The sequence below is a fragment of the Capsicum annuum genome, chromosome 8, assembly GCF_002878395.1.
Source record: "Capsicum annuum cultivar UCD-10X-F1 chromosome 8, UCD10Xv1.1, whole genome shotgun sequence".
In the NCBI taxonomy this organism is placed as follows: domain Eukaryota; kingdom Viridiplantae; phylum Streptophyta; class Magnoliopsida; order Solanales; family Solanaceae; genus Capsicum; species Capsicum annuum.
This window is the reverse complement of record NC_061118.1, coordinates 131,340,651-131,354,222: the sequence shown is the minus strand read 5'-3', so window position 1 is coordinate 131,354,222 and position 13,572 is coordinate 131,340,651.

Here is a 13,572-nt window from a genome sequence, read left to right as displayed (position 1 = left end):
TAAGGCTAATGTGGTTGTAGGTGCCTTGCGTCAGAAGACTACTTATAGCATCTCAAATTTTTTATCTCTAAAATATTTCTTGATTTTTGTGCTCACTGTGCAGGTAACAACTCACCTAATGAGTCATGAACACTCATTATGAGTCTTAGGGCTAAAGTCATAGGCAAACCAGTGAGGAATGACCAAATTTCTATTGATATCACAACTTCAACCTTATGAGTCATAAGGTGAGGTTACGAGTTGTTGGGTGTGATGTGTGACCTTATAAGTAAGGTGTCCCTAAGTCATAACCTTGAATACGAGTCCAAGAAATGAATTTTACCCGAATGTCATGAGTCATGACGTGACTCGTAGAGACTAGGGACAGTTTTTCTACACATTATCATTAGGGGAAAATTGGCCTTTTCTCTCATCCAATTTCTATTCCATGACATAAAACACTCTAGTAGCCCAATCATGATAAAATTATCATAAAATTAACATTATTCTTCTATCAAAATACCCATGTCAAGAATAAGTTAGGGTTTCTAAAGATTGGTCATCTAGATCTTCAATTTGTGGATTCTCTCAATAACTCTTGACATCACAGGCATGTATCTCTTCCCTAAAACTTATTTTGTTAAAATAATGTGTTAATTGTTATTTGTTTTGTTTTAATATTTGTTTTTGGAACTTGGATTGAGGGTTTCGAATAATTTTTATTTATCGGTCTTCCCATGATTTCATGTATTATTTGTGCTTTATTGATGGATTTTGGAACTTATAAGGTACATGGGCATGGTGAAAGAAATAGGAGACATCGATTCTCCCAACTTTATGGATTTTGATAATGGAATTGGTAATAACCTCAACCCACCTTATGAAATTAGCTTTGTAAATATGGGTACATCCATACTAAAACCAAATTGAAACTATTGCATTGCATAACAGGTTAATGGGACACTGATAGCTTAAAAGGTCCTTTATTGCCAAGACTTTATTTTAAATTGAACCTCGGGGTCATGGATTCTAGCAAGTTAATGAATAATTGGATTATGGGTGTCATGGATTCTCCTAATTTGATAGTTAATTGCAATGGCATAATGATAATAACATGCAAGTATAATTGGTATGACGATAGCAACAACATGTGCCTTAATAGAGGATTTGTGGTTTAATGAATGAGAATGTTCAAATGTTTTAATTAGTCTTAAAAAGGGTTGTGTATATAGTTGTGATAGTAGAGGACCTAAGGGACCGATACTGGAAACCCATATTTATCAGCGTAGGGATTGGTTTTAATGACTGTGTGCTTTTGTCACACCATATATATATATTAATCATGGATTGCTGAATGTTCATTGATTCCATGGCCTTCCTTGATACCTTTAATTTATGTGGCTGGCATGCACTAAGGTCCTTTCAGTGGGGGAATCTAAACCCATATAGCTCGTGGGTGCCTTTATAATGGTTAAAGATACATAGTCCAAGCTATGATTTTAGATCGCATGCTAAACTTTATTCCCTGCCCTAGAATATGCATATATATAAATATATATATATATATATATATATATATATATATATATGATTGTGTGCATATAGTTTTAAATGATTTTGGACTAATTTGATCATGGCATTATTTTATCCCTTCCCTAAGTTTCATACTAGTGATCATACTACTAACCATCCCCATTCAGTGTATCCCCACACGATGCAGGGTCTAAAAATACTTTATTTTCCTTATAGAGTGGTAGGTGATTTATTGATTATCTGTGAGTCGGCTTTGATGTAGTGAGCTACCATTCTCCAAAAGGCATTTATTTCATAGTCTTGTCTTTATTTATGTCTTAGACTATTTCTATGGGATCTTTTTAGCTTTGGTCGGGGATATGCACCAACATTGGTTGATATTTTCTTTATTAGAGTCTTTTGTGGACATAGTATGGGTGGATTGTATTATGGATTCTCAAATCCCTCTTGTTATTGATTTATCTATCCTGTTATATCTTCATAACTCATTTCTATATTTTTATATGTTAGAAACCCATTCACTACTAGTTATATAATGTTTTGGTTGGCTAGGCTAATGGAAGTGGTCTTGATCTTTGGGGAACTTGAGATACCCATAATGACTAGACCCAGGTTTGGCTCATGACAGGATTTGTATTAGATCATAGGTTCATGTTCATTGGGTGTCCACAAATTCATTTCAAGTAGAGTCTCTTTTATGGGTATGTAATCGCCACACTTATAAGGCAGAGGCTATGAGTATTTAGGAATATTTCCCTTTCTTATGATTTATTTTTCGAGCTATAGAGTCTAAGGTCTTGAAAACTCCTCTAATCTCTGGTTGCTCGCATTTTAGATCATGCCTCCTCAATGATATGATGCTCGTAGAAACTCGGCTTTCCACATGACGACAATGTGGATAGAGCTCGTCCTACTTATGGGGTATAGACTCGGTCTTGGGTTCCTACTCCTGATTGACAATGTGGATATTCACCAGTTCTTACCATTCCTCTTCATGCTTCATAGGTTGATCATGTTCATGATGCACCTCCCCAAGGATATACTTTTAATGTCGAGTTTCATCAATTTTTTCATCCACTGACTTAGTTGGTGACTTATTAGTATCCGTAGACTGGCCGTGTTAGTTTTGTTGCTCCATCATTTGAGGTCACTACAGTTTGCCAATTTATGAGGTAAATGTCCTAACATTTGTAGGATTTAATATTCAGGAACATCCTCAAGGGTTTGTTGAATAAATAGAGAATATATTCAGAATGATGCATGCTTTTGATTATGAGGGTATGGAAGTTACAACATTGTAGCTGAAAGAAGTAGCTTAGTAGTGGTGTGAGGAGTGGGAGTATTTGAGGGATGATGATGCTGAGCCTCCTTTAATTTGATGCAGGGGACAATGAATGTATAGGAGTATTATTTGAAGTTTCTTGTCTTGTTATTCTACATAGTTAGTATCTGGATAGAGGTCTAAGATGTGGAATTTTCTTTCAGGTTTGTCTCATGATTTAGTGTTGGTGTGCAAGGCGGCAATGTTGAATAATGACATAGACATATCTAGGCTTATAGTATATATGCAACAGGTTGAAGATGAAAACAAGAGGAAGGCAAAAATGGGAGAAACGTAGAATAAGAATTTCAAATATTCATAGCAAATAGGAAGTCAACAAAATGGTGGTAGAAATGGTAAACGTTGGAGCAAGAGGATGACTTGGGGAAATTCTGGTTCATATTCTATAGCTAGTGCTCCATATCCTAAGCTTTGGTGATCATTACTTTCAGGCTAATAGTGGGTTTAAGTCCCAACGTTCCCAGTCTCATGCAAGTAGAATTTAGTCTGCTCGACCTCACCCTCCTTGTAGATTCTATGTACAGTTACACCATGGTCAATGTGATAAGGGGAGGAATAGGTGTTAGAATTATGGTCATCCAGGACTTTTGCGGTGATGCTGTGCAACTAAGGTTGGTTCTGGAGCTAATAGTCCAGTTACTACTTCATAAGATACTATGCCAAAAGGTGCAACTTACGGTGTCAGCACAAGGCGGAATCAACTCTATGCTCTTTCAACTGATCAATAATTTGAGGCATCTTCTAATATCATTATAGGTATGTTGAAACTTTTCTGTCATGATGTATATTGTCTACTTGATCTGACTTATACCCATCATCGTGTGACCCTTTATATGGTTGTTTATTATGGTTTTGGTCCTGAGAGTATTTTTGGGCCTTTCTCTATGTCTACCCTAGTAGGTGATTCAGTCATAGCTAGAAAATTCTCTAAAGGGATGCATGGTGTACATCTTTCATAGGGAGACTGTAACGCCCCAAAATCTAAGTTCCCAAAATGACACATAATGCTCCAAACTACAAGTAGTCCTGAGCTAACCTCGACTGCTTTCTACTAAGTCTAAATCTCAAAATAGGGGAAATAAATATGAAATCATAATAGATGCAGAAATCTTATCTGAAACATACTAATCTCACAAGTCTTGGTAAAACAATACTAGAAAATCTTAATGCTAAATCAAAAGTATAAAATTAAATCTAGTAGTCCGACAAGCCTCTACTAACTGAATCTAGAAAGTCGCTGGGATAATCCCTAGCGGACTTAAACTATCTGAAATGAATACGGAAACATCTATTAATAAACTAAAAATATGAATAGCTAAGTCCAGAACTATGAGGATTCACCAACTTCAGAGATGTAGATGAGATGCTATGAAATCACTCATACTGCTGAGAGTGAGCTCCTGAACCTCCATATAAGAGAATGTAGCACATAGACGTATATGTGGATCAGTACTTTGAGGATGTATTAAGCATATGGGGGTGAATGCAATAAGTAAACAGTGTCATCACAATTTTACAGAAAAGATCATGCATGCTAAATGTAAATGACTCACATAGGCTTGAGTAATCTAAAAACTAAAGATCATAAATTAGGAACAATAAAGAATATAATATGAATCTTGTGAACCTATTACATTCAATTCTAAAATTTGTTCTTTTTGGAGGCTACTACATCATCTTGTCAACTTGCAATGGAAATACATCATCTCAAGACTTTAGGAATCTTAAAACCATAGCTTTCAAAATATATGTTTTTATCTTAAGGATTTAAACCAATAGATTGTTTTAAGAGTAGGGACATCTTTTTGGGAGGTTCTTCTAACCAACATAAACCATGTGATCGTTCATGGAGTCCCACGTCTTGCCCACGTTGGGTTGAGCTGTTCTAACCTTGCCATAGGAATAGAACTTCTTAGCTTATGTGATCACAATCTTAGTCATCCATGTAGAAGTGGGATAATCTTAATCCTACGGTGGCTCATAGTTCTGGTGCATGAAACCTTGGTAACATACCCATCTCGGTTCTAAATACTACTCCCATTCTTATGCTCAAGATCTTATGAAATCCGCTTCAAAAATATAGCACAAGGGTTTACAAGAAAACCAATTATGCTCTTTCTTTCTTTAAATCTCAAGTCATATGAACAAAGTGGATTCTTTGTCTTAGCTCAGGACCAAAAATGTCAAATCTTTATAGAAAATATGAGAATAATCTCATCTTAGGGTGCTCATAGCACAAACAATCTTGAAATAGAAATCTTAATTAGGGCTTAAAGATCCATGCATCAAAATCGTGTTAAAACATCATAATATTCATGCGTGGTGATGTAAACATTTATAAATCAACTTAAAATCAGGAAATTTATGAAATATACATGAAAATATGAACATAAACATGCAATTCAACTTTTCATTCATTAGAAAGATCATAAACTCATATGTAGCAATATTGGGTATAAACCCTAACTTCAATTTCATGAGAAATCACATAAAATTTCAGTAAATTTATAATTAAAATAAGTTTTGGGCACAAGGATGAAAGGATTATCCTTGTTCATACCCCACATACCTCAATTGATGATGTTTAGATGCTAAAACATAAATCTTGGATTCCTATTGATGCTTTAGAGATGACTCCTTGGAGTTTTTGTATTGGGATTCCTAAATCTTGAATTTCCTTGGAGAATTAATGGAGGAATTTGGATTTCTTGGGGAGAAAGTTTGATGATCTAGAGTTTTTCTTAAGAGTATTTTGGTGAAAAATGAATTTAATATGCTTAGGGTGGGTTAAATCATCTGTTATTCACGACTTAGGGCTAGGGAAAAGACCAAAGAGACCCTTTTAAATTCTTAATCGGTACTGGGAGAATTCCTGAATTTGGCCTACGGCGCGACGCACCATGATTGCAGTGTCCTATTGGAAATTGCCATTTGGGACCTTGAAAGACACCGCGATAGAGAGCTATCATGGTGCTATGGTAAATTACCATTTGGGACATCACCGCGATGCACCACCATCATGATGAGCCACTGGAAATGGACAAATTGGAAGTAAGGCTCCTCCCCGACTCGGGGAAATAAAGGAGGTTCACATGATTTTGACGACAGGAAAATTGGACCACCCCGCGATGTACCAATATTACAAAGTCATACTAGAATTTGAAAATTGTCATTTAAACCTTCTTCGCGACGCGCTAAGGACCCAAATCATGGTGTTTTACGACTGAAAATTAAAATTGCCCTAACTTCTCACTCGGTTATCTGATTTAGGAGAATCTTATATCATTGGAAAGATTATTAAATTTCCCACATAATGGGAGGTATAAATATACAAAATTCAACACGAAATAATTATTCTTCATTTCAGAAGCTATCCCTTAACATTCTGGGGGCAGATTTTAGCTAGAAAAGGTACGGGGGATTATAATATTTCCTCCTTGGGATCATTCAGCCTCGAATATGGCTAGATAAGCTGAGAATACTAAGGAATCCTAGGTTATAAGCTATCATGCACAAATGAAATAAACTGAACAAATGAATCTAAATCATTCTGAGCTTCTAAGTAATTCTGTGAGTGCATGAACTTACATGAGGACAACTATATGGCTGAATATATGATTAGAAAAGAACTAAATAAAAGAAGGGTATTACTTTGACCACCCTAAACGGACTGATTCTGCTAAAGAACTTTGACCAAGGGAACTTCTTTGTTCCTTAGTCTACGGATCTAATGATCTAAACTCTCAACTGGAACCTCTTCGTATAAAAGGCTATTTTGAATATCTAAGCTTTCTAAAGGAAATATAACAATGGAGTCACAGATGCACTTCTTAAGAATAGAGATGTGGAATACAAGATGAACGGCTAATAAGTCTACGGGCAAATCAAGCTCATAAGCTACTCTCCCAACACGACTCAGAATTCTATAAAGGCCAACATACCGGGGACTAAGTTTCTCCTTTTTACCAAATCTCTTCACCTCTTTCATGGGTGAAATTATCAGATATACTAAATCACCAACCTCAAACTCGAGGTCCCTTCTTCTAACATTTGCATATGATTTTTGATGACTCTTGGTTGTTTTTAATCTCTCTCTAATCAACTTAACTTTCTCCATGGCTTTAAACACTGCATAAGGCCAAAGCAAAGCGGCCTCACCTACTTCAAACAAACCTATGGTTGATCTACATCTCCTCTCATAAAGAGCTTCAAAAGGGGCCAACTGAATGCTAGAATGGTAAGTGTTATTATAAGAAAACTCAATCAACGGCAAATACTCATCCCAAATACCTTTGAAATCAAGAGCCTATGCCCTTAATATATCTTCTAATATTTGTACGGTCCTTTCTGCTTGACCATCTGTCTGAGGGTTGAAAAGCCGAACTAAGATGAACTTGGGTATGAAAAGCCTTCTGAAAAGCTCTCTAAAACTGGAAAGTAAACTAAGTAACCCTATCTGAGATGATAGATAATAGAACTCCATTCAATCTGACTAATCCTCAAATATACAACTTAGCATTATCCTCATCTGTATAGGACATATAAATTGGCAAGAAATGCGTTGACTTAGTCAATTTGTCTACAATAACCCAAACTGAATCATGATGATGACACGAATAGGGTAAGCTAGTCACAAAATCCATATTTACCTCTTCCCACTTCCAAGTGGGGATACCAAACTCTTACAACATACCACCAGGTATTTGGTGCTCTACCTTAACCTATTGAAAAATTGCAAACTTACCTACGAACTTTGCTATATCTTTCTTCATACCACTCCACCAACTTTGTAAGACAATTATAATATGATCTACATGAACATCCTCACTACGGAAGTGTACAAGGATATCATATATGAATACTATGACAAACATGTGTAGATACTATTTGAACAGTCGGTTCATGAGGTCTATTAAAGCTGTTGGGGAATTGGTAAGCCTGAAGGACATGACTAGAAACTCAAAATGACCATAACGGGTTCTAAAGGATGTCTTTAGAATATCACACTCACTTACTTTAAGCTGATGATAGACGGATCTAAGGTCTATCTTTGAGAAATAACTTGAACCTTGGAGTTGATCAAATAAGTCATCAATTCGAGGAAGAGGATATTTGTTCTTTACTCTGACCTTATTTAGTTGACGATAGTCAATGAACATTCACAAAGAACCATATTTATTTTGTGCGAATAGGACGAGAGAGCCCCATGGAGAAATACTAGGCCTTATGAAACCTTTATCTAAAAGATCTATGAGTTGCTCTTTTAACTACTTAAGCTTTGTGGGAGCTATATGATATGGAGGGATAGAAATAGGCTGAGTATTTGCAAGAAAGGGAACACCGAATTCTATATCTCTATTAAGAGGCACCCCTAGGAGATCTTTTTAGAAAAACATCAGGAAACTCATAAACTACACTAACTGACTGAATTGTTGGAGTCTCAGACTTTTTGTCTTTGACTCAAACTAGGTGGTAAATGAAACCTTTGGATATCAACTTTCTGGCTTTAAGGTAAGATATGAAATGACTTTTGGGAGACACTGAATTACGTGACCACTAAAAGACTAGCTCATCTGGGAACTGAAACTTCACCACACGAGTGCAACAATCTAGCGAAGCATAATAGAAATGGAGCCAATCCATACTAACGATAAGATCAAAATAAACCATATCTAACTCTATCAAGTCTTCTAACTTGACTTTATAAAGGACAATGATAGAAAACTTTTTATAGCTTTGTTTACCAACAACTGACTCACCTACTGAGGTAGAAACCAAAAAAGGCTCAGGGATCTTTTCAAAACTTATCTCAAAATTCACAGCAACTAACAGGGTCACATAAGAGAAACTCGACCTAGGGTCTAACAATACATAAACATGAAGATGAAATACATGAAGCATACCAGTAATAACATCTGGCGAATCTTCCCACTTTTGGTTGGATGGTAAAGCATAGAACCAATTATGGCATTGATTGCCACCGGTACTAGATGATGTGCCCTAAGGAGGGGATAGTCGACCTAGAGGAGCTGGTGCACTATTAGCCTTAGTTTTAGGGCAAACATCTCTATTTCCCTATCTAGCATGCATACACTCTTTGATTCTGTAACCCGGCTGGCCAAAACCATAACAACCTTTCTGATCCCACCAACATTCACCTAGATGGGCCTTACCACACCTGGAATATGGCAGATAACTAGGCTTACCACTCACACTATTCTAAGATCTAGACATGGAAGACTTACCCCACTGTTTCTGCCTGTTTCTAGGTGAATAAGCACTGGCTGAAGAAGGTGCAGACATACATCAACAATTCTAAAACTATGAATAGTTTCCTCCTCCAAACCTATTTTGACCATGATAAAACTTCCTTGTTCTAGCCTTCTTGGTTTCTCTCTCTTTTTCCTTCAATTTTTCTGCCTCAAACAGTTGAGCATGCATCCTCAATCAAGCAAGATCCATACTTCAATGAGCATAGCAGTCCTACACTGCTTCACTACCAACCTAAAAACACTGGTCATGAACTTACTCATGCTTGACCTAGGGTCAACCATCTGATCAGGGGCATACTTAGACAATAGGTTGAACTTAGGCAATACTTCTTCACTTTGATTGAGCCCTGCCTTAGGTTCATGATCTCTTTTAACTTATCTTCTCTCATCCGAGGCATCCTCTAATGTCATTATAGGTATGTTGAAACTTTTCTCTCATGATGTATATTGTATGCTTGATCTGACTGCTACTCATTATCGTGTCACCCCTTATTGGCTTTTTATTTTGGTTTTGATCTTGAGAGTATTTTAGGGCCTTTCTGTATATATACCTTAGTGGGAAATTTTGTCATAGCTAGAAAATTCTATAAAGGGATGCATGGTGTACATCTTTCATAGGTAGACTTTAACGCCCCAAAATCTGTGTTCCCGAGATGCCACACGGTGCTCCGAACTACAAGTAGTCCTGAACTAACCCTGGCTGCTTTATACTAAGTCTGGATCTCAAAAATAGGGGAAATAAATATGAAATCATAATAGATGCAGAAATTTTATTTGAAAACAAACTAATCTCACAAGTCATGGTAAGATAATAATAGAAAATCTGAATGCTAAATCAAAAGTCTAAAACTGAATCTAGTAGTTTGATAAGTCTCTACTGAATGAATCTTAAGAGTCACTGGGACAAGCCCTAACTGACTCAAACTGTCTGAAATGAATACGGAAACATCTATTAATAAACTAAAAAGATGAATAACTAAGTCCCTGAACTATGAGGACTCACCAACTGCAAAGATTTAGATGAGATTCTCTGAAATCACTAACGCTGCTAAGACTGAGCACCTGAATCTACATTATGAGACAATGTAGCACATAAATGTATATGTAGATCAGTACTTTGAGGATGTACTGATCATATGGGGTGAATGCAATAAGTAAACAATATCATTGTAAATTTATAAAAAAAAATCATCCATGCTAAATGTAAATGACTCACATAGGCTTGAGTAATTTGAAAATTGAAGATCATAAATCATGACCAATAAAGTATATAATATGAATCTTGTGAGCCATTACATTCAGTTCTAAAATTTATTCTTTCTGAAGGCTACTACATCATCTTATCAACTTTTAATGGAAATACTTCATCTCAAGACTTGAAGAATGATAAAACCATAGCTTTCAAAACATATGCTTTTATCTTAAGGCTTTAAACTAATCGACTATTTTAAGATTAGGGGACATCTTTTTTGGAGGTTATTCTAACCAACATAAATCATGTGACTATTTATGGAGCCCTACGTCTTGCCCATGTTTGGTTTAGTTGTTCTACCCTTGCCACCGAAATAGAACTTCTTATCTTTTGTGATCCCAATCTTATTCATCTAAGTAGAAGTGGGAATAATCTTAATGCTATGGTGGTTCGTAGTTTTGGGCATGAAACCTTGGTCACATACCCATCTCGGTGCTTAATACTACTCTCATTCTTATGCTCAGGATCTTAAGAAATCCACTTCAAAAATATAGCATAAGGGTTTACAAGAAAACCAATTATTCTCTTTCTTTCTTTAAATATCAAGTCATATGAACAAATTGGATTCTTTATGTTAGCTCAGGACCAAAAAGGTCAAATCTTTATAGAAAATCTGAGAATAATCTCATCTTAGGGTGGTCATAGGACAAACAATCTTGAAATAGCAATCTTAATTAGGGCTTAGTGACCCATGCATCAAACTCATGTTAAAATATCATAATATTCATGCTTGGTGATGTAAACATTTATAACTCGACTTAAAATCTTCAAATTTCTGCAATATACATGAAAATATTAACATAAACAAGCAATTCAACTTCTAACTCATTGGAAATCTCATAAACTCATAAGTAGCAATATTGGGTATAAATCCTAACTTCAATGTCATGAGAAATCACATAAAATTTCAGTAAATTTGTAATTAAAATAAGTTTTGGGCACAAGGATGAAAGGATTATCCTTGTCCATACTCCACATAGCTCAATTGATGATCTTAGATGCTAAAACTTGAATCTTGGATTCCTATTGATTCTTTGAAGATGACTCTTTGGATTTATTGTATTCGAATTCCTAAATCTTGAATTTCCTTTGAGAATTAATGGAGGAATTTGAATTTCTTGGAGAGAAAGTTTGATGATCTAGGGTTTTTCTTGAGAGTATTTTGGTGAAAAGTCATTTTAATATGCTTAGGATGGGTTAAATCATCTGTTATTCATGACTTAGGGCTTGGGAAAAGACAAAAGACACCATTTTAAATCCTTACTCATAACTGGAAAAATTCCCCAATTCGGCCTATGGTGCGACGCGCATGATCGCGGTGGCCTACTAGAAACTGCCATTTTAGACCTGGAAAGACACCGCAATGTGGAGCTATCATCATGCTATGCTAAATTCCCATTTGTAACATCACCATAAAATTCCACCACCACAATGAGCCACTGGAAATGGACAAATAAGAAGCCGCCAGTGGAAATGGACAAATCGGAAGTAAGGTTTCTCCGCGAAGCGGGATAATCGCGGAGGTCCGCTAGATTTTGACTAATGGGAAATTGGACCAATATGCGATGCGCCAATATCATGGAGTCTTATTGGAATTTCACAATTGTCATTTTAACCTTCTCCACGATGCGCTAAGGACCCAAATCACTATGTTTTACAATGGACGCTTAAAATAGCCCTAACTTCTCACTCGGTCTTCGGATTTAGGAATTGTTGGAAAGCTTATTAAATTTCCCACATAATGGTAGGTATAAATCAGGACAATTCCACATGAAATAATTATTCTTCATTTTGGAAGCTTCCCTTAACATTCTAGGGACGGATTTTAGCTAGAAAAGGTATAGGGTATTACAAAGACATTGTTGGATTTGATAGAGTTGGATATGGTGAATTTTTATGTGATCTTCAGGATGGATTGGGTCTACTAGTTCTATACCTTTGTAGATTTTAGGACCGAATGATTAGTTTTCAATTCCTGAATAAACATAGTATAGAATGGTAGGGAAGCTCCGTAGTACCTAAAGGTAGGTTCATTCTTGTGTGAGAGCCCAAAAGTTAATTTCTAAAGGTTTCCTCTACCATTTAGTTTGGGTTAAGCATTCTGATTCTAAAAGTCCTTTCTTGCAATCTTTCCCGGTGGTTAACGAATTTCCTGAACTATTTCCAGATGATCTGCCTGGTATTCCTCCTGATAGGAAAATAGACTTTAGGATTAATATTTTTTTGGATACCCATCCTATTTCTATCCCTCTACATAAAATAGCTTTGACTGAGTTGAAAGAACTTAAGGAGCAGTTAAAGGATCTTCTTGATAAGGGTTTCATCTGTCTTAGTGTTTCTCCATGAGGTGATCCTATGTTTTTATGTATTAGAAGGATGGGTCTCTTTGGATGTGCATAGACTATCGACAATTGAATAATGATATAGTGAAGAATAAGTATCCTCTTCCTAGGATTAATGATCTCTTTTGACCAGCTTTGGGGTGCTAAATGCTTCTTTAAGTATCATGACCCGAGCTGAGGCCCTGGCCGTGATGAGCATCCCAAACTATGAAGGCTTGAGTTTCCTTTTTTATCTGGCAATCATGTACACCATTCATATACTATAAATACATGAGGAAAAGATAATTAAAATGGAAACATGGTCAATCTCTTAATTCAACTAAACAATATGAAATTAAGTCCATAACATTAAAAACAAATGATACCAATCTGCAAAATATCTAACAATGTGAAAAATAACATCTGTCTAAAAAGTAGGACAAGGCCCCCTGTATGACCATGAGCTAAAATAAAACATCACTATCTCATAAATTAGGCCTTCATAAATAAGGGGGGCTCACCAATTGCAAATTTCTGACAACACAACTCTACTGCTCAGCGAAACCCTTGGACTATAGGAGGTAATTAAAAATATATTGGTATGTAGAACAATCCAAAATCAAAATACATTTTTATAAAACATAGGTACGAGTATTTCATAAAAACATTTCATCTTATAACATTCGAAAACACATGGGCATAATTTGATAAATTTCAGCATACTTTCTCCAATCATGACTCTACTCTTTTTTTCTCTTCTGAGCTAGATGGTACACCCTATAATTTGTAATTTCATTGGCTATAGGAAATCCTCCGTTGACTCCATGGCCAATTACCCAATCCTAGTTTGCCACAGGGATTGGGGTATCAATA